The 19,573-nt window shown below is 56.7% G+C and overlaps 1 long non-coding RNA gene across 2 annotated transcripts in view; it reads right to left on the reverse strand.

Moving 5' to 3' along the window:
* Positions 1 to 974: 974 nt before the first annotated feature.
* LOC138118421 (uncharacterized) overlaps positions 975 to 19,573 on the reverse strand; it is a 32,168-nt gene continuing 13,569 nt past the window's right edge. Inside the window, exons 4-8 of one of the 2 annotated variants that reach the window (XR_011155121.1) lie at positions 14,315 to 14,412; positions 10,939 to 11,046; positions 2,693 to 2,821; positions 2,175 to 2,278; positions 975 to 1,596 (exon numbers count right to left, since the gene is read on the reverse strand). This is a non-coding gene — a long non-coding RNA (uncharacterized lncRNA). Of the gene's footprint in view, positions 1,597 to 2,174; positions 2,279 to 2,692; positions 2,822 to 4,922; positions 5,141 to 10,938; positions 11,047 to 14,314; positions 14,413 to 19,573 lie in introns of those variants that run through there. The other variant, XR_011155122.1, reaches the window with a different exon arrangement.

The raw sequence follows: 19,573 nt of genomic DNA on the forward strand, positions 1-19,573 counted from the left end.
GGGGCTGGGGAAGAGGCAGGGACATTTTGGGACACAGACCTGGCTGGTGGCTCTGCTGGTGGCAGGGAGGGGGGATGGGGCTGCTCCCCACCACGGGCAGGGGGTAAAGGCAGCATGGGCGGGCAGGAGGGCTCCGGGGCTGGCCACAGCAGGGTTTGGACACCCCTTGGAGCACCCAGCATGAGGTGCCAGCAGGACCTGGGCAGCAGAACAGCTGCTGCAAGGAGCACTCGGCCCCAGGAGCAGGAGCACAGCCTGGGCTGGGATGTTCCTGTGCCCTCGGCTCCAGCCCCTGGGAAGAACCCGTCCCAAGGACAAACCCCTCCTGTGCCACCAAGCCAGGGCCACGTGGAGGAACACTTGTCCTGCCAAAGTGGCCATCTGGGAGAAGGTGTCCTTCATCCCAGCAGAGCAGCAGGGAGCGGCAGCCTGGCCCAGTTCTGGCTGCTTTGACCTCTAAACTCAGCCGGTGGCTGGGCTGGGGCTCCTCGTGTGACTCCGGGGGTCACCAGGAGGGACACTGCTGTCACAGAGCTGTCACACAGGTGTGCACACCCTCGGGGACAAAAAGGCTTGACCAGTGTGACCAGGGCTCTGCTGGTTTATCCCTGGGGAATATCCATCGTGCCAAGTGTCCTGCCCTCCCCACTTCCCACCCACCTGGCCTTCAGCCCTGGTGACATTTGGGCAGCGGGGACACCTCCATGCCCCAGAGCCTGTGTCTGGGCTCTGAGTTACCACACCTGGTGTGCCACGGTGGATTTTTGGAGCAGGAAACAGGATTTCCGGCCTTCTCCAGGGATGTGGTGGCAGTGGCCAGCCCACCACAGCTGTGATGCTGCTCCAGCTCCTCAGCTGCCCCTTCCAGCCTGGATGAGCTCCCCGCAGCTCAGTGCCACAAGGCTCCAGGTTCAGCTCTGCACCAGCAAAGTTAGGATATGGAGAAAAAAAATCACATTTTTTTGGTACCAAAAATCATGTTTATTTCTGCATCTTTTGTAGATAAAACTCTCAAGATCACACCGTGCTCCCAGAGCATCCCTTTCCCACAGCTGCAAAGCCATGGAAAAAGGGGAGCTGGTACAAGGAAATACAAACTCCCAGGCAGGACTCCAGGCTGGCCCAGATTCAGCATACATATCCCAATTTCTCTCTCATTTTGAAGCTTTCCAGAGCATTTGGCAGCTCCTGACCAGCACTGGCACCCTGACATGAGGGTGGCACAGCTCTCAGCCCTACAAGGAGCCCTCTCACACCCCGGGTGCTGGGAAGGCAGCGGGACCAAGCCTTAATTGTCCTACCTGCCCTTCTTGACTCCCTTCCCCCTTCCTGATGGGATGGGAAGGGGTCAAGCCGTGTGTCCAGTCCTCCATCCCACACCCCTCAGCAACGGGGGAGCCGCGCTTCACCCAGCTTTGAGTGTGGGGAGTCCCTGGGCTGTGGCCAGAGGCCGAACCGGAGCAACTTCTCCCCTCTAAAATCAGCGTTTCTCTCCCTTTTTTTCCAGCACAGAGCTCCCGTGTGCAGGAACGCCGCCACCTCCTCCCTCCTCGCTCGCTGTTCCGAGCGGTTCACGCTCCGCTGGATCCGCAGCACCTGGGATGGCAGAGGGAGCGCGCTCGGAGCGGGCACCGGGCCCCGCACAAAGAGCAGCCGCTGCCGGGAGGGGCTGACCTGGAGCAGGGGAAGCGCTGTCCTCGGCTCGCTCAGCTTTTTGTTAGTGCTCGCAACGCGTGCTGCGATAACGAGCCCCAGGAATGCCCCAAATGCTACGAAAAATGGAATTATTTTTGCTATCGAGCTCTTTCTGTTATTGGACATAAAAGCTCGGAGCAATCTGCTCTAGTGGGAGGTGTCCCTGCCCATGGAGGGGGTTGGGACAAGATGAGATTTAAGGCCCCTCCCCCAAACTTTTCTGTGATTCTATGAAAAGTGCATTAAAACGAAAAGCTTCAGAGGCTCGGGGTGACCCCAGGAGGGACCAGTGCTCCCAGTAGAGCTCTGGTGTGCAGAGGTTCCTGCAGGAAGGGGTGGCCACAGCCACGTCCCCACACCCATGCTGGCTCAGTCTGCCTGGGGTGCTCTCCCAGACCAGAGGGTGCCAATGCCTTCTCTCCAAGAGCATTCCCGTCACCCCATTTCCTTCTCCACCTTCCCAACACCCCAGCTCTTACCCGGGCTGGGATCAGCCTGCCTCCTCTGCAGGGGTGTGACAGCAGCCAGGCTCTGTGCCAGTCCCAGGTCATGCTGGGCTGTTATGGATCACTCCATTACCTCGCTGTTATAAATATGTTCAATTAGAACAAGAAAAGAACTCCAAACATGTAAGGCAGAGGCTGGGGCAGAGCCATAACAGAGCCACTGTTAACTCCATCAGGAGCCAGAACCCTGCAAGACCAGACCTGGGGTCCCTGGTTATCACCCCAGCACTGAGTTCTGTGTAGGGAGGGCTGTGGCTTTACTCTGTCCCTGCCTTTCTGCCCAGTCTGCTCCACCACCAGAACCACAGACGATGTTCTCCCCTTGGCTGAAGCCTTTGACCCTTCAGCTGTCAGCAGGGACAGACCCAAGATGGGACAGGAGAGCTAAACCAGCACAAAACTGGCCAGAAACGGCCCCAAGAGCCAGAAGGAAAATAAATTATCATTCACAACCATGCACAGGTCCCAGAGTGAAACTTTATTTTACTTACTGAAAGCTCTTGCGGGTCCAGCAGCTTTCTGCCTTCTTCCAGGATCAGTGTCCAGCTGGAGCAGCTGATGGTCTCTGTTGTCTCTTCAGGGATGCTCCATCTCTTGTCACCTCACTGGCTTTGCTGGTTCTGAAAACAAGGGGATGGTAAAAACAGGGGGAGAAGTGGAGAAGCTCATCCAGCTCAGACTTCCCTCAGGGGCTGGCTGGGCTGGAGGAGCCACCGGGCCTGGGGACACCGGGGTCACCGGGGAGTCCAGACACTCCCACCACGGGGTCAGGGCTGCAAAGTGCTCCACATTCAGGGTTCAGGCTTCCCCCCGTTTTCAGCCCAACCCCAGAGAACCCCGGAGCTCTCAATGAGCAGCGCTGTGACCCAAACGGGGCTCCAGAGCTCCAGACACCACCTCCTTCTGAGGAACGCATCCCGTGCATTCCCTGCGCATCCCAGGGGAGAGGACAGCGGCTGTGATGGAGGATGCTGCCCCCAGGCTCCCACAGGGCTGTGCTGGCAGAGGATTACAGCCCCCCCAACCCCCCCACGCTCCACACTTTGCCCTTATCCCGTTAAGCCCAGCATCGCCTCCCGGCGCTGGTGTCCCAATAACCAGACCCAGACAGGGGCTCCCCTTAAGAAGCCTTTGTAGCTTAAAGCCTGAGCTCATCCAGCTCATGACGCCACGCCCGAGGCAGGAACCCCGAATTAGAGCAGCTGCCGAGCGCCAGCCGGCCCGGGGCACGGGGTGGCCGAGGGCACGGGGTGAGTGTGGCACTGCCCGGGCCACGGGGCCGGCGCTGCCTCGCAAGATGCATTTTTACGATTGGGAGGAGGCGGCAGAAGGGAGGGGACCTGCTCAGGGATGTGAAGCTGCAGAGTTATTGCCCAGGCGCTGCGGGCGTGAGGATTTAACTCTTTCAGGGCTGAAAACCTTCCCGTGCTGTCCTCCCCAGCTCCTGAGGCATCCCCTCCTCCAAAAGCCGGCACACGGAACTGTGCAGGGAGAAGCTGTAGGATTTAAAAGCCTTTTGGAGACTGCTAAATAACAACCACAAACCGAGCACCTCTCTCTCGCCATCTCCATGCGCTGGAGCATCCCTGAAAATCCCCCTCGCTCCTCCTTGATGCCTTTGCCTCCCCTGCCCCGCTCCCAGCCACAGCCCCACAGGGAACCGTGGCACAGCGGGCAGGAGATGTCACTTCTGGGCCGGTCCTCAGCCCCAAAACCCGGCGAAGCCACAGAAACGTGGGGTGTGCACAGGAGATGGCTCAGACAGGAGCTGTGCCCCGTGTGACACACGCGGGTCACGCACCGGGCCGGGCTGGGAGGGGACCAGCGGCCTCAAACCCGGACATCTCCGGCTCCCTCCCCCTTCCGAGATGTCCCCTGCTCGCGGTGGGTATTTTTTGGCGCTGGGCCCTGTGTGGGTGCTGCTGATGGGTCCCAGCCCCTGGGGGTCTGGCAGCAGCGGAGGAGATGGAGCATTTGGTGAGCGCAGACAACACAGGGAGCATTCAGAGCTGCCAGGCTTTGTGCGCTGAGCCCCTCGGGCTGAAGGAAGGAGGGGGGTGAGGGGGTCCCCCCCAGCTGCCAGCTGGGCTGGAGCAGAGCTGGACGGGCCTGAAAGAAAGCAGGAGCCGGCACTCAATGCACCGCTTGTCCTCCTGCCTCTGCAAACCCTCCTCTGAGCCAGCAGCCGCTTCTCCCCCCGGGCCTTGCTCTCCCACGCTCCCAAATCCCTCTCCTGAGCCCGAAATTTCAGCAGCAGCTTCTTGCTCCCCCGGGCAGAGCCATCCTCCTCCCACAGCCCGTCTCTGCCCCCAGCTAACCCCCTGCCCACCACAGCCTGAACCCGGCAGACTGCTCCTGCCCTCCTCCCTTCCCCTCCGCTCCCTGCAGCTCCCAATTACTCCCTCCCGCCCCCACCGACGCTCTCATCTTTCTCAAGCGGTGAATTTTCTCACATCCTCCCACCTTTTTATTCCAGAAATGTATTCCACTGCTTTTTTTAACCCGGACAAACCGTAAGGATCCGCAACATCCTGTGCAGGGGAGGGTTGTGGAGTGGCAGCTCGGCATTTAAACCTGCCCCTCCCAGCTTCATTCAAGCTCTTACTTACAACGGGGACACAAACACCTCCAGTTTATCATTTCCGACGCCTCCTCCAAGTCCCTTTCCCGAATTAAGCAGCTCCGGGGCTACCCCGTTCCCTTCGCTGCCTCCCTCCGCACCTGATCCGGCTCATGGGGTCCCTCCTCAGGCAGCAGAGCCAGAGCTGCAGGCAGCACAGCTCAATTAAAACAAAGGGAAAAAAAGCCGCTGCTGTGCTTGCTTTTCCTTCCTCTTCTCTATTTTCCCAGGGGTTTCTAGATCTCAGAGGGGGCTTTGAGGTTTTAACTACTGCAGACATTACCCGGACACTCCCCACACCCATGTTTTGCTCCAGCTGGAAATTGTCAGCTTGGAGCATCGCTCTGTCCGTGGAGTTAAAGGGGAAAAGCATCCAGGGCAGGAAAATCCTCTTGAGATCATAAAATCACAGAATGGTGAAAGGGACCTTAAAAATCATCTCGTTCCAGCCCTGCCATGGGCTGGGACACCTCCCACTGTCCCAGGCTGCTCCAAGCCCCATCCAGCCTGGCCTTGGACACTGCCAGGGATCCAGGGGCAGCCCCAGCTGCTCTGGGCACCCTGTGCCAGGGCCTGCCCACCCTCCCAGGGAACAATTCCTTCCCAATCTCCCATCCATCCCTGCCCTCTGGCACTGGGAAGCCATTCCCTGTGTCCTGTCCCTCCATGCCTTGTCCCCAGTCCCTCTCCAGCTCTCCTGGAGCCCCTTTAGGCCCTGGAAGGGGCTCAGAGCTCTCCCAGCCCTTGGAGCATCGTTGGCCCTCTAAGCCCCCAGGCATCCAGGTGAGGTCCCCCTGCATCCCTTCATGATCAGTCTTTTGTTTTTTCCCTACTGAAATATTGTCAGAAATATTCCTACTCCTCCCAGCCTGCCTGATGTCCTTTGTTTCTGGCCTTTTAGCTGGTTAAACAGCAGCTTGAAGCCATGCAGGAACCTCCCCTCTCTTCCCACGGGAAGTCAGCTTCTTTAGGAGACTGCAAGAGACCCCTTTGGAGATCCAGGTGGGCTTTATCAACATGCCAGCACCAGCAGGACAGGAAAACACCGGAGATGCTGAAGAGCTGAATATTTATTTTAGGCAAAGAGTATTTATGGCTTGACCATTATGGGCTGGAACCCCCTGCCCAAAGAACCCATTTTTTCTCATCCCCAGCAGATCTGCTCTGAGATCACAGTGGCTTTGGACAGGACCGACAAAACATTTCAGGAAGACTCAGAAATTGCTGCCTCTACCTACAACACACAGATTTTTGTCCCAGCATGATTTTGTGACTGGCAAAGCTCCAACCTGCCTTGCTCCCCTGGCTCCGTTTGGGGTTAGAGATGAACATCACCATCTCCTCTCCCACGAAGCAGGGAAGGGCCTGGGCATCGGGATGAGGGGTAACCTGTCTGATCTCTGCACCCATTTCTGGTTCGAGAAACCAGAGTCCCCCCACATCCAGCCCAGCTCAGCCCCTTCTCTCTCCCTGCGCTGCCTGGACCGGTACTGATGGATTTGGGATCGATTTTCTGCCTTCACTTCCCCGTGTGCTGGGGAGCAGATGGCAGAGCTGTGACGTCGAGGTGACAGCAAAGGACACCGGTTGAGTCACTTCAACCACAACCCAGTCCCGAATCATCCGGCGCAGCTCTGGGGGGAGGACAGGCACTGAGGACACTGAGCCCTTGTGTGAGTGCCCTGCCGTGGTCCTCCCTCCATGGTGCTGCAGCTTTTCCCCCTCCCTGACCTCACTCCCCCACAACAGCTCCTTCAAGCAGCAGCCCTGCGGCTTTTCCCGTTCCTTCCCGGTCTGGGGATGGAGCTGCTGGTGGCTGAATGGGCTCAGCTGCCTGGGCAGGAAGGGAATCTGAGATCAGAGCTGACAAGGCTCACCCACTGAGCCCCTCCTGCCTGCCTTGGCAGCCGTGACAGGGGATGGAGAAATGTCCTGACAACTGCAGGAGAATCCCACCGGGAGAGCTCCACAAAGCGTCAGACAGGAGGTCCATGGGGAGGAGGCCTCAGGGAAGCACTGGCTCCTGCAGGATCCTCTGCAAACACACAGAGCAAGGCCAGAACCAGCACAGGCCTGGGAGCTGGGGTGGGTTAACCCCAGTGGGCAGCTCTGACCCACACAGCAGGATGGGGGCAGAACTGGAAGGGTGAGGGTTGAGATAAAGGTGGTTTAATAGGTAACAAGAGCTGAGCCTGCAAACAAAGCAAAATAAGGAATTAATTCCTCACTTCCCCTTGGCAGGTGTTCGGTCACTGAGCAGCTGGTGGTGTTTAGCTGCTCACCGGGGTTCAGCCACGACAAGACCACACAGATGCCACCCTGCCCTGAAATCACCCTCTGAAAAGAGCAGGAAAAGGGAAAACCCAAGGGTCAGGAGAAGAAAATCCCGTGGGGACAGGCAGAGCTCAGACTCGTGAGTCTGGGACTCCCTGCCCTGGCTCCTACACCCCGTGAGGAGTAAGTGGAGCCCTAGTGCCCCCTGCACCCTGCAGACAGTGAGTCAGGGCCCCTTGTTGTTGCAGCTGTGGAAGGGGAAATCCTCCCCCTCCAAGGGAAGTTGGGTCTGGAGCGGCTGTGACGGCCATCAGTGTCCCCTCGGAGTTTTGATCCCCTGTGATCCCAGCGCACAGTGATCCTCTGGGAAAGAGCTGGAGGGTGAAACCACTCAGGGAGAGGTCAGTGGGACACAGGGAACGCTGTCACCACCAGCTGAGGAGGTGGCATTTGGGCACACACGTGGTGCTGGGGCCATATGTACCTACAGCTCTCGGACTGCTGCTGATCTCGTAGGGAGGAGGGACGGGGACACCCCACATGTCACAGCACCAGGACACATCGGCCACACAGGGTCTCCTGAGGTCTGATGGGTCAGCGAGGCTGTGCCAACCACAGATTAACCTTGGAACCCACTGAGGCCGAAATGCAGACCAGCCCGTTACAATCATGGAATTGTTTAGGTTGGAAAAGCCTCTGAGATCATGGAGTCCAACCATTCCCCCAGCCCTGCTGTGTTCATCACTGCCCCGTGTGCCCAGTGCCACATCCACGTGGCTTTTGGATGCTGCCAGGGATGGTGACTTCACCCCTGCCCTGGGCAGTCTGTTCCAGGGCTTGACCACCCTTCCAGTGAAGAAATTTTCCCAATATTCAACCTGAGCCTCCCCTGGCCCAGCTTGAGGCCGTTCCCACTCCTCCTGTCCCTGTTCCCTGGGAGCAGAGCCAGACCCCCCCGGCTGCCCCCTCCTGTCAGGGACTTGTGCAGAGCCACAAGATCCCCCCTGAGCCTCCTTTGCTCCAGGCTGAGCCCCTTTCCCAGCTCCCTCAGCCGCTCCTGGGGCTCTCCAGCCCCTTCCCAGTTCTGTTCCCTTCCCTGGACATGCCCCAGCCCCTCAATGTTCCTTTAAATCCCTGCTCTTTTCTGCATGTAAAAGATGAGCGAAAATCCCACTGCCAGCACAGGCTGTGGAAACTTTGGAGACTTCTCTCCATGCTTCTCCTGACCTTCCTCCTCCTCCCACATTTGAGAGAGAAAAGTTGTAGCTTCACCGCTTCTACATCTCTGCTCTGGATTTCTCTTTCCAAATGCCTGGTTGAGAGATCTTCCTCCCCCACTCTTCTATCCTGGTCTAGGGGAAGGTGTCCCTGCCCATGGCAAGGGCTGGAACCAGACGACCTTTAAATGTCCCTTTCAATCCAAACTATTCCATGATTTTATGATTCTAAGAAAAACTTCGGCATTCTGGGCCTCATTCCCGGGCGGCAGAACAGACGATGGCACCGGGGAAGGTGCTCTGTAAGCCAGCACAAATGGAGGGGTGGAGAAGCTATTTTGGATCCGGATTAAAAGGACAGAACACGTCAGCAACCGCAGCAATCCCAGCCGGGTATGTGGCCCATGCCATGGTTTCCTTGACAGCTGAGAGGAAGGAACAAACACCAAGTAGTAGGAGCAGGTACCGCGTTTTTCCATCCCTTCCAGCCCTGGAGCTCCCAAGTGGGAAGAAGGAGAGCGGCAGCACAGCTCAGTGAGCACCTCCTACCCTGCCACCCTCCCCTGCCCTGGCGGGACCGCAAAACTTCCTGCCAAAAATCCATTGCTCCGGCCCCGTTAGCCACGGGCAAGGAAAACACAGGCGCTGTGACACCAGCGTGGCAGGAGGAGGGAATGGAGCCCAGCCTCTGGACTCCCTCACGGAGCCTTTGTGAGCAGCAGCCTCATGCCCTGCCCTGCTCCAGGAAACGGCATCTTTTCCCTATCAAACCATGGGAAAGGACAGCAAATATTCCATTGATATCATTCATATCATTTGTCCAGCAAATATTCCGCGTCCTGCTCCTCCATGTCTCAGGCACGGGGTAAAGTCCAGTGGGTTTCCATTCTGGATATGCTTCCAGGAATGTTTTCATGCCCTTGGGTAAGATGGGGGGGGGGGGGGGGGGCTGGGTGGGAAGTCATCCAACTCCCCCCTCTGGATGGGAGGGAATGGATCAGGGCCCAGACTGGCTGGCAACACCTTCCTCCTGGGGAGAAGGAGGTGGGGGATGCTCCACAAGGAGTTTTGGGCATGTTCCTAAAGCCCTTCCCTTCCTCCGAGCCCCCAGCTCTGTTGGGTTATTTGCTGCCCACTGAGGCCTCTCTGGCTGCTCCCCTCATCCCCCCCAGGGTCTCTGCTTGGCCCAGTTGTCTCCTTTTGCTTCTCCAACGAGCATCCCGGGCTGCCAAAGCCCCCCTGCCCCCTAATCTCCCTTTCACTGCCGTGCTGCCGCTCAGGCCCTAAGGAGATTAGCCCCGGCCGCAGCTGCTCGTCCTCCCCAGGGCCAGGGGTGTCACCCCGGGGGGAGCCACGTGCGGGGGTGACACATGCGCGGCCACCACCCCAGTGGCAGCGCAGCTCTGGTGCCCTCTCCTGTCCAGCCCCAGCCCCAGAGGAGGTGCCGAGTGGGGGGGGATGTGCTGGGAGCGGGCATTAGTAGGATATCCCCCCCCCAAATCTCACCTGCTGGTCCAGCTCTTTTGTGTGGGAACCTCCCAAACTTGAAAAGGAGAGGACCAGGACACCCAGGCAGGAGACAGGACACCCGTCCTGGAGCAGCGGGGCTCAGCCTTGTGCTGCAGCAGCACAGAGGCGGATGTTAAGAGGCAATGAGAACCCCAATCCTAAATAAAACAGCTGACCCTGCAAAGCAGGTGGAGGCTGGGAGCTCCAGACACGGATCGCTCCCCCCCCGGCACATCCTCCCCGGCACCGAGGGGGTTAACGCCGAGCGCCCGGGCTCTCGCAGATCTCCGTTTCCGTGACAACAGCTCCCGATGAATCCCAGAGCTCTGAAATCCCATTAAACATCTGCGAGAGGCTGCCCGTGCCGCCTGCCCAGGCTGCCACCTGCCGGCACCCCCGGCGCGGCCCCACGGCCCCGAGCCGGCACCCCAAAAACACAGCGCAGGGCAGCACCGGCATGGGGACACGAACCTGGCTACCAGAGCCGGCTTTGGGGCTAGCGAAGGGGGGCTGGAAGGGCTGAGGGTGCCGGTTTGCACCTCCGAGTCCCCGGAGCCTTGGGGTGTCCTGGGAGGGACACAGCACTCAGTGCTGGGGTTTGGGCTGGCGGGGACGCTCCTCTCAGAGCAAACCAGTTCAAATTCAGCCCCGGGGCCGGGGCTCAGAGTTCTGAGGGCAGGTTGGAGAGATTGGCACCTATTAGGGCTTTTGAAGGTCTTACACTGATCCAGCTGCTTGGGGTGTCTGGGGGACTCTGAAGGATCACTGAGGATGAGACAGGGGAGTGGCCCTGTGGGAACTTTGGAACGAGCTCTTCCCAAACCACTCAAGGGGTGTGGAAGGGTGAGGAAGGATGTTGTGACCTGGATCCTCACCTCTGTGCTTCACCCACTCCCCTCCAGCTTTCGTGCACTCAAGGATTTCTAATCACCCTTTACACTTGATTTCAGAAATTTGGGGTTTTCCTTCTCCGTGCTTCCACCGCTGCCTGCAACAGGAAGAGGCATCGGGAGAAGGTGAGGAGGAATTTAGGGAGGTGCCACACGTTTCAGGGGATCACAGAATCGTTAAGGTTGGAAAAGACCTTAAATATCATCAAATTCACAGCTGTGTTCACCTCTAAACCACGTCCTCAGGTGCCACATCCACACTTTTTGAACACTTCCAGGGATGGTGACTCCACCAGTGATGCTCCTGATGGCATCGCTCGACCAGTGTGTTCCTGCTGTGGGTAGGAAAATCAGAAATCAGTGTCCAGCCTTATTAGAACACAGCTTATTGCACAATATTTAATATTTAATATCTATAAAAGTCATATATACACAATATATAAACCCTATTGTACGGTAGGGCTGCTGCAGCTGAACGTGGCTGTGGTACTGCTCAGCTGTAGATGTTGCTATCCCCAGTTGCATCCCAAATTGCTCTGCTGCACTCCTGCTTTCAGAGGGGCAGCTCCTCAGCTTTTCCTGCTGTTCCCAAACGCTGCCGAGTCATTTTTGTCCTGGGAAAAAGCCTCTCCTACGCTTTGGGATGGATGGGACAGGAAACGAACACGGAGCCTTCCTCACCCCTCTCCCCATCACACAACTCCAGGGCTGGGATGGGAGGGAAAAGCAGCAGGAATTGTAGCAGCAGGAGCCCTGGAAACTCTGGCATCTGCAGGCACCAGGGGAATGCAGAGGGGCCGGGGATGAAAGCTGACACAGAAAGAAAATGCTCTTTTGGAGCTACAATCGCTGGCACAGCTGCTGGCCAGACCCCCTTCCAAAACCTGGAACATGCCATCGAGGGGCTGGGAATCATTAACTGCTTCGTTTGTGGGATTTAACCATTTCCACCTCCCCCTGCGCCCTGAATCAGCTCAGATTCCTTAGGATTTCCAGCACCCCAATGCTGCAGGGCCGGGGGCTCCCCCCTGCAGCGGGAAGGGGCCCTTCCCCTCCTCCGAAGCTTGGAGAGGCAGGAGCCATGGGGACACGGCTTTGCTGCAGGGGTAAATGCCAGGGAAAGAGGCCAAACAGCACCCAGGGGAAACCCAGAGCTGTTTGATGCCCCTTTCAAAGGGCAGAGGCTTGGAAAGCCCCCAGCCTCAGGAGGGGGTGGGAATAAAAAGAAGCCTGAGCCTTGCAAATGAAGCAGTCGGCTGAAAACTACAGGGGTGATGTAGGATGGATGCTGAGGGAGGGTGGGGATCTCTGTCCAGAGGAGCTGGGACAAAGCCCCGCTGGAGCCTGGGCTGGGCAGTTCTGCTGTGGCGAGCCAGGCCCTTGGGGCTCCTGGGCTCGGTGACAGCACCGGGGGGTCTGAGCCTCATCAGTGCCCGCTCTGGGTCAGGACCCCCTCGTCAGAGGCAGCAAAGCAGCAGGAGGGAGGGAGGGAGGAATGTGAGAGCTTGCAAAGCATCTCACTGCAGGAGTTGAAGCTGCCAGGAGGAGGGGATGAGTTTCAGGAAACCCAGAGAGGCAGGAAATCAAGGGAGAGGGACAGTAATTGAGGCCATATGTTGGAAGCAAAGAATGCATCTGGTAGCAGGGAGCAGGCAGAGGGAGAAGGCCCACGCTGTGGGGACAGCAGGGGACGTGCAGAGTCACATTAATCCCCTGGGCCGAGCAGAAGGCTGATTTCAGACCAACCACAACTGCTGGGAGGGGTCAGCGGTGCAGGTCTGTGCCTGTGGTGGCTGCAGGCTCAGGAGGCTTCCAAACCTCCACTCAGTAACATCCTGACTTCATGGGTAATGCTGCAAAAAGGGGATGGAAATGGCTGCTTCGTTACAAAGTGACAGGGCTCCTCCTACATCAGTGCCCCTGAGCGTGCCTGGAGCCAGGGAGGAAAGGGGAAATGTGCCAGGAGGGAGACCAGGGCCTCTCTGCTCCCCAAAAGCTTTGGGGCAGGAGTACCTGCCAGGGGAGGATTTACTCACCCACAGGTAAGGGCACAGTTGGGGTGATGAAAGAGCCACCTGGGGCTGCACACTCATCACAAGATTATCCCATAGGGCCGACCCCACAAGGCCATTCCACTCCTTCAGGTATTCCCAGGCTCAGGCAACAGCACTGGGAAAGCTCCTGAGAATATTGATGGCCTCTCCCCCTCTTCCCTTTTAAAGCACATTTGAGATCGATGTGGAACGTGTGTGGTTGGAACAGAGGATTCTGGCACAGCACCACGGCCTGGGAAGGGAGAGGAGAGCTCTGCTGCCAACACCCACCGAGCTTCCCAGGAAATCCAGGAGGAGATGGAGGGCAGGAATGCAGCACTGAAGGGGTGCTCAGGCTTTGGGGTGGGATGCAAATCGCTGCGGGGTTGAGAGGCTCTGGGGTTTGAGAGGTTTCTCTGTAGCTCAGTAGGGTTTGAGAGGCTCTGGGGTTTGAGAGGTTTCTCTGTAGCTCAGTAGGGTTTGAGAGGCTCTGGGGTTTGAGAGGCTTCCCTGTAGCTCAGTAGGGTTTGAGAGGCTCTGGGGTTTGAGAGGTTTCTCTGTAGCTCAGTAGGGTTTGAGAGGCTCTGGGGTTTGAGAGGCTTCTCTGTAGCTCAGTAGGGTTTGAGAGGCTCTGGGGTTTGAGAGGTTTCTCTGTAGCTCAGTAGGGTTTGAGAGGCTCTGGGGTTTGAGAGGCTTCTCTGTAGCTCAGTAGGGTTTGAGAGGCTCTGGGGTTTGAGAGGCTTCTCTGTAGCTCAGTAGGGTTTGAGAGGCTCTGGGGTTTGAGAGGTTTCTCTGTAGCTCAGTAGGGTTTGCACATCCCCGGGTTACTGCGAGGGGTCCCTCAGATAAAGGTGGAGCTCTGCAGGCAAACCTGAAATTGCTGCTTTTGAGGTTTCTCCCAGTAAAGAACAGCATAATGCCCCTCGTGCTGGCCCAAGGCTCCATCCCTGGGAATCCAGCTCCAGAGCACCTCTCTCCTCATCCCTAGCTCTCTCTGCATCCAGCCCAGAGCTCCTGCTGCCCCGAACACCCAATTGCATCCCATCCATGTCCACCAGCTGCTCCCTGCTGCTCTCACTGCCGGTGCTTCTCCTCTGCCTCCTCCCTCACCAGCTTTGCAGGGCAGATCGTGTTCCCTGACTGTCCATGGCGGCTTCTGCAGGACAAGGAGAAGCAGCTGCTGCCGTGGGTGGGAGGGGGAAAACCCCACAAAAGGAGTTAAATCCTCTTTGGAAGGGGGAGGGAGGAGCATGGCAGAGCTGAGCAGTGGGGCCCTGAGAAATCTGCTCTAGTTCAAGATGGCCTTGCTCATGGCAGGGCAGTTGGAAGTGGATATTGGGAAGAAACTCTTCCCTGGGAGGGTGGAGAGGCCCTGAGAAGCTCAAGGGGACTCAAAGGTGAGCCCAGCCTCATTTGCTCAGTGCTGGGGTGACACTTGCACCTCCCGTGTGAAGGGTGGGCAAGGGGAAAGGGCCTCCCTTTGTCACAGCTCACATCCACTTTGAAACATTTTTCCCCTTAAAAGCAAGAGGATATTGTCAATTTTCCCCCACGGATTTGTCACTCTTACCTTACCTCTGTCGGCTGGGAAGTTCAGAGTATTCCACTGCACATTCAAAATCCATCCTCTTGTCCTGGTTAAGCTTTTCTTCAAGTTCTCAGCAGACACTGAAAGAAAAACAAAACGACATAAAAATAGAGAAGGACATTCCTAAAATATTTGCTCTAAGCAGGAGCAGCTTCTACCCTGGAGTCACCAGCACTCCACATGTACCCTCTGAGAACCCCTCTGACCTCCCTGCCAGGAGTGTGGCTCATCCCCCCTCTTTAGATCCAGGCAAACAACCCCCCCCAAAATAATGAACTGCTTCAGGCAATTCCTCAGCAGCAGATCTCCCGGGAAATGTGGTCCTTCCTGCCCCTGGATGGGGTATGTGTGCTCAGAGCACAGGCAGAGCTCATCACACTGATGCTCCTGTGCGCTTCCCGGGCAGATTTGGGCTCTCTGCTGCATGAATACACACCAAGGCAGCACCAAGGCAGCACCAAGGCAGCACCAAGGCTCTCCCCATGCTTTTTTTTGCACTGTTGTGGTCTGGGACACGCACACCAGGGAAGACCTGAATGCTTTAACAGTCTCCAAAGTGAGCAAAAAAGGGGATTTCTTTGGATTTGCTTGAAGGTGTTTCAAGACCGAGAGCTTGAACAGGGAAAACACTCTGAGAAGTGACTGCCCAGCTCCGGTGCAGCCTGGGACAGGGGAGGGGACTGGGATTTACTGGGGGGTTACCGCGTGTTGGGAGGAGATTTCGAGCTGAATGTCAGTATTGGAGCAGGTGAGGCCGAGCAGAGCACTGGGGGCCCCGTGAGGGGTCCAGCAGGGATTTCACCCCCTCAGGGACGGATGCATCTGCACTCCACATCCTCCCTCCTGCTTTCCTTCCTCCCTGGCCACTGACTCAGCAGCAGGAGCAGCCTTTTATCCCAGGACAGAACAATAGGTATCCTTCCTCCCAGGCATCGCATCCGCTTATCCCATCAGTAATTCGCTCCCTGTGCAGTCCAGCACAGCCACAGCTTTAACAGGAAAAAGCTTCCACTGCAGCCGCTCAAGCAAAGCATCTTTGGGATGCAGCCTCGGCCTTTGCAGACTCAGCAAGGAGCTAAAATCATCCTTGCTCGGAGCTGCCAAGATCCAGCTCCCTGCTCCCCATCCACAGCCAACACCTCGCCTTTCCCGGGATCACCTCTGATCCCAGGACGGTGCTTTTTGGAGATGGACACGAGGAAATCTGGTCAGGAAAAAAATGGGATCAGGAAAACAGGAGCGTGCAGGAGGTATTGGGAGCCTTGCCAGCAGGTGCTGGAAATCATTTGGGTGTTCTTCCTGGGACCCCACCTGGAGTCCTGCATCCAGCCCTGGGGGCCACAGCGCAGGAAGGACCTGGAGCTACTGGAGAAAGCCCAGAGGAGGCCATGGGGATGCTCCAAGGGCTGGAGCCCCTCTGCTCTGGAGCCAGGCTGGGAGAACTGGGGGTGCTCACCTGGAGAAGGGAAGGATCCAGGGAGAGCTCAGAGCCCCTTCCAGGACCTAAAGGGGCTCCAGGAGAGCTGCAGAGGGACTGGGGACAAGGCATGGAGGGACAGGACACAGGGAATGGCTTCCCAGTGCCAGAGGGCAGGGATGGGTGGGATATTGGGAAGGAATTCCTCCCTGGGAGGGTGGGCAGGCCCTGGCACAGGGTGCCCAGAGCAGCTGTGGCTGCCCCTGGATCCCTGGCAGTGCCCAAGGCCAGGCTGGGATAGGGGAAGGTGTCCCTGCCCATGGCAGGGGTGGGACTAGAGGCCTTTAAAGGTCCCTTCCAGCCCAACCCCTCTGTGGCAGGCGCAGGGGCTGTGCAGGCCCAGCACTGGCAGGCACCGATCTTCTCCTTGCCATCCTCAGCTCCCGCCTGTAGGATGAGATGCAGAAAGCATTAAAGGACTCCTGCAGCCCCGCAGGCTCCAGACCTATCAGCCATTTGTCTCCTGCTGACCTGAGGCAGAGCCCAGCACGGTGACAAGCACAGAAATCAGCAGGAGGACGAGGCAGGAAGACGTGTCTGAGCAGGGATCAAGAGACGCTTCCCGAGCTGAGCCTCACGGAGCACGGCCGTGGCCCAGGTCCTGCAGCAGCTCGCTGAGAGAGACCTTCTGCTTTCTGGAGGGCCAAGGGACTGGAGCAGGCACTTAGTGAGAAACAGCTGCTCTTGTGCTGCTTCCCAGCTTGTTACAGCAACAGGAGCATGTTCTGAACGGGCACGTTCTGTCTTCAGAGCAGTTCTACACTCAGACCCCATCCTTGGGCCTGGTTTTAGGAAGGAGAATCACAGAATCATGGAACGGCTTGGGTTGAAAAGGACCTCAAAACCCATCCCATCCCACGGGCAGGGACACCTCCCACCATCCCAGGCTGCTCCAAGCCCCAGTGTCCAGCTTGGGCACTGCCAGGGATCCAGGGGCAGCCCCAGCTGCTCTGGGCACCCTGTGCCAGGGCCTGCCCACCCTCCCAGGGAACAATTCCTTCCTAAAATCTGACCTAACCCTGCCCTCTTTAGAAGACCTCGGCCTCAGTGTACATTGTCAGGGCCAGAAATGGATTTCTAAGGATATGCAGGAGTTGAAGAGGGGGAAGGAGAATCTCAGGCTGCCAGCTCTGGACAGGTTTCACTCACCTGGGCAAAGGAGATGCTTCCAGAAAGATCCTCAGCCAGGGCTGAATGAATCAGCAAGGACACAATTATCATCCTTCCTTCCAGAGAGCAGCCTCTAAGCCCTGAGTGCATCTGAGCCGTGTAAAAATAGTGCTCGGATCAATTAAAGGAAAGAAAATTGCAGGAACAGCCATTTCCAAGGTATTCCATCCTGGCTGTGCTTCTCAAGGCTTGTTCCAGTGTTAGCAACAACACTGGATTTATTTTCCACTCCCCTGGTTCTCCTGTGAGGTCTTGGTTTGAGGGAGCCCATTCCCTGGGTCAGGACTCAGCTCTCCCCATTCCCACCTCACTCCCTTCTCCCTCATCATCCCCCAGCAAGGCTAACCAGGACCAGGAGAACTTAAATTCTCCTGCAGGAGACTTTTTAGACCTGACAAATTAGATTTGACTTCTTGCACTGCAGAAGGGGAAGAAAAAAATCACGAGGAGATTTTCCTACTGGCTTTGCACAGCCAACATTTTATTTTTTTTATTTTGAATTAAATGTGTCCGGAGAAAATGACTTTTTCCATTGGATTTTTTCCCAAAAGCATTTCAAACATCAGATTTCTCCAATGTGGACAAGCCAGGATTTCTGTTAAAAAACCAGGACAACTGAGACCCTCTCAGGATATTTTGGGAAGACAAAAAGGGAGCTTTTCGCTCTTCTTTTTTCCTGCCTTTAAAAAAAGCAGGATGGAGGTGTGAAGCCAAGCAACCACACTTCTGAATGGGAACAAGGGCAGGGAACGGAGCTTTTCTAGAGCACAGAGATCTATATAAAGACAAATATTGCTTGGATCTTCAAAATCCATCAAGTCCAAAATTCCCTCATCTAGATGCTCCCCACATCAAAGTGTGATGATAAAGCTGCCTTCCCGACAGGAGTAGAATCTGTTTATCTGGAAATTTAGGGAACAAAGCTGGAGTTCAGCAGCCCAAGGGGAACTGGAAAGACACTGGTAGCCTTCTTTTTATCTCCTTTTTTTTTTTTGGGGCAGATTTTAAATCCATCCCTGGCTGGTGAGAACTAAAATCCATTCCCGGGAAGCAGGAGGAGGAAGGAGACGGTGGAAATCAAGGCCCTGCTGCCAGACAGGGTGTGGGGCAGGCAGACCAGGCAGAAGAGATTTTCCAGTGTCTTTTTCCTGGTGAGAGCTGACAAATCCAGGCCTAAGACTAACCCTGAGCCCTCTCAGTGCCCGAACCTGGCGGTCTCTAAACCTTATCTCAAATCAGCCCAGCGCTCTCGTGCTGTGGGTGGCGGTGGGAAGCGATTAGAGGAGTTAATTACAACTGCTGGCAGCGCTCCTCTCCCTTTTCCTGCCCTTTCTTTGTGCTCTGACCTCGCACCAGGACCCTCGGACGACAACAATGAGGGACGAGGGTCATTAAAACAAGCACTAAACATCACCCGGGGCTGAGCAGCGCTGAGCTTAGCGGGTAATTAGCGCTGCAGCATCTGCTCCTCATCAGAGCCTGCTCCAATCAACACTTCCAGCCTCGGGCTTGACAATGGGGAAGTTCAAAGAGTAGGAGAAGTACCTGGGGGAGTCCTTGCTGCTCTGGAGAAAGGGATTATCGAGGGAGACTCCTGCTGTTTCTCATCCCAGGTGGCCACTGGGGAGTTTTCCCTTTGCCTTTTTTTCTCTTTTCTCCGATTTATCCCCTTCCCCACACCCCAAAAAAGGAACTTTTCCTGCTGTAGTTGATGTTTAGCACAAGTACTAGACTCTGAGGTTAAATCTGTGTGTGTGAGCCAGGCTGGTCACCTTTTGTGTGACTCTAGACAAGGGAAATGCAGAGGAAAAGTCACAGAATCCCACAATGGTTTGGGTTGGAAAGGGCCTTAAAGGATCATCCCATTCCAATGCCACGGGCAGGGACACCTCCCACTGTCCCAGGCTGCTCCCAGCCCCAATGTCCAGCCTGGCCTTGGACACTGCCAGGGATCCAGAGGCAGCCACAGCTGCTCTGAGCAAGCTCAGGGCCTCCCCACCCCCACAGGGAAGGATTTCTTCCCAATATCTGCTCTGAATGTCCCCTCTTTTAATTAAAACCGTGACCCCTTGTCCTGTCACTGCAGGCCCTCTGCAGCTCTCCTGGAGCCTCTTTAGGCACTGGAAGGGCTCTGAGGTCTCCCTGGAATCTTCTCTTTTCCAGGCTGAACAATCCCAATTCTCTGAGCCTTCCCTCATAGGAGAGGGGCTCCATCCACGGGTGTCCTTAGCGAGATAAGCTCCTTAAAGAGACCTGCTGCCATAAATCAATGCACCGGTGATACCCACAACACCCACCCTGACACAGCCACCAAATCCACCCACACATCCAAGCTCGGCGTGAGGCACTGAAAACCGAGGGATTTATGGGATGGCACGGGGCGAAGTGTTTCAGGAAAGCATTTGCAGGTTTGCTGCTGGAAGAGCGACCGAGAGATGCCCAACATCACCACAGCCCCTAAACGTCTCCAGCCCTGGTTAGTGCCCCTCCTCTGTGTCACAGAGGAGCCAGGCTGGCACAGACACCCCTTCCCTGGGAGCAAGGACGGTCCCACCAGCATTCCCGGCACCCTCACATGGAAAGGATTCCCACCC

Source organism: Aphelocoma coerulescens, chromosome 13, assembly GCF_041296385.1.
Source record: "Aphelocoma coerulescens isolate FSJ_1873_10779 chromosome 13, UR_Acoe_1.0, whole genome shotgun sequence".
Classification (NCBI taxonomy): domain Eukaryota; kingdom Metazoa; phylum Chordata; class Aves; order Passeriformes; family Corvidae; genus Aphelocoma; species Aphelocoma coerulescens.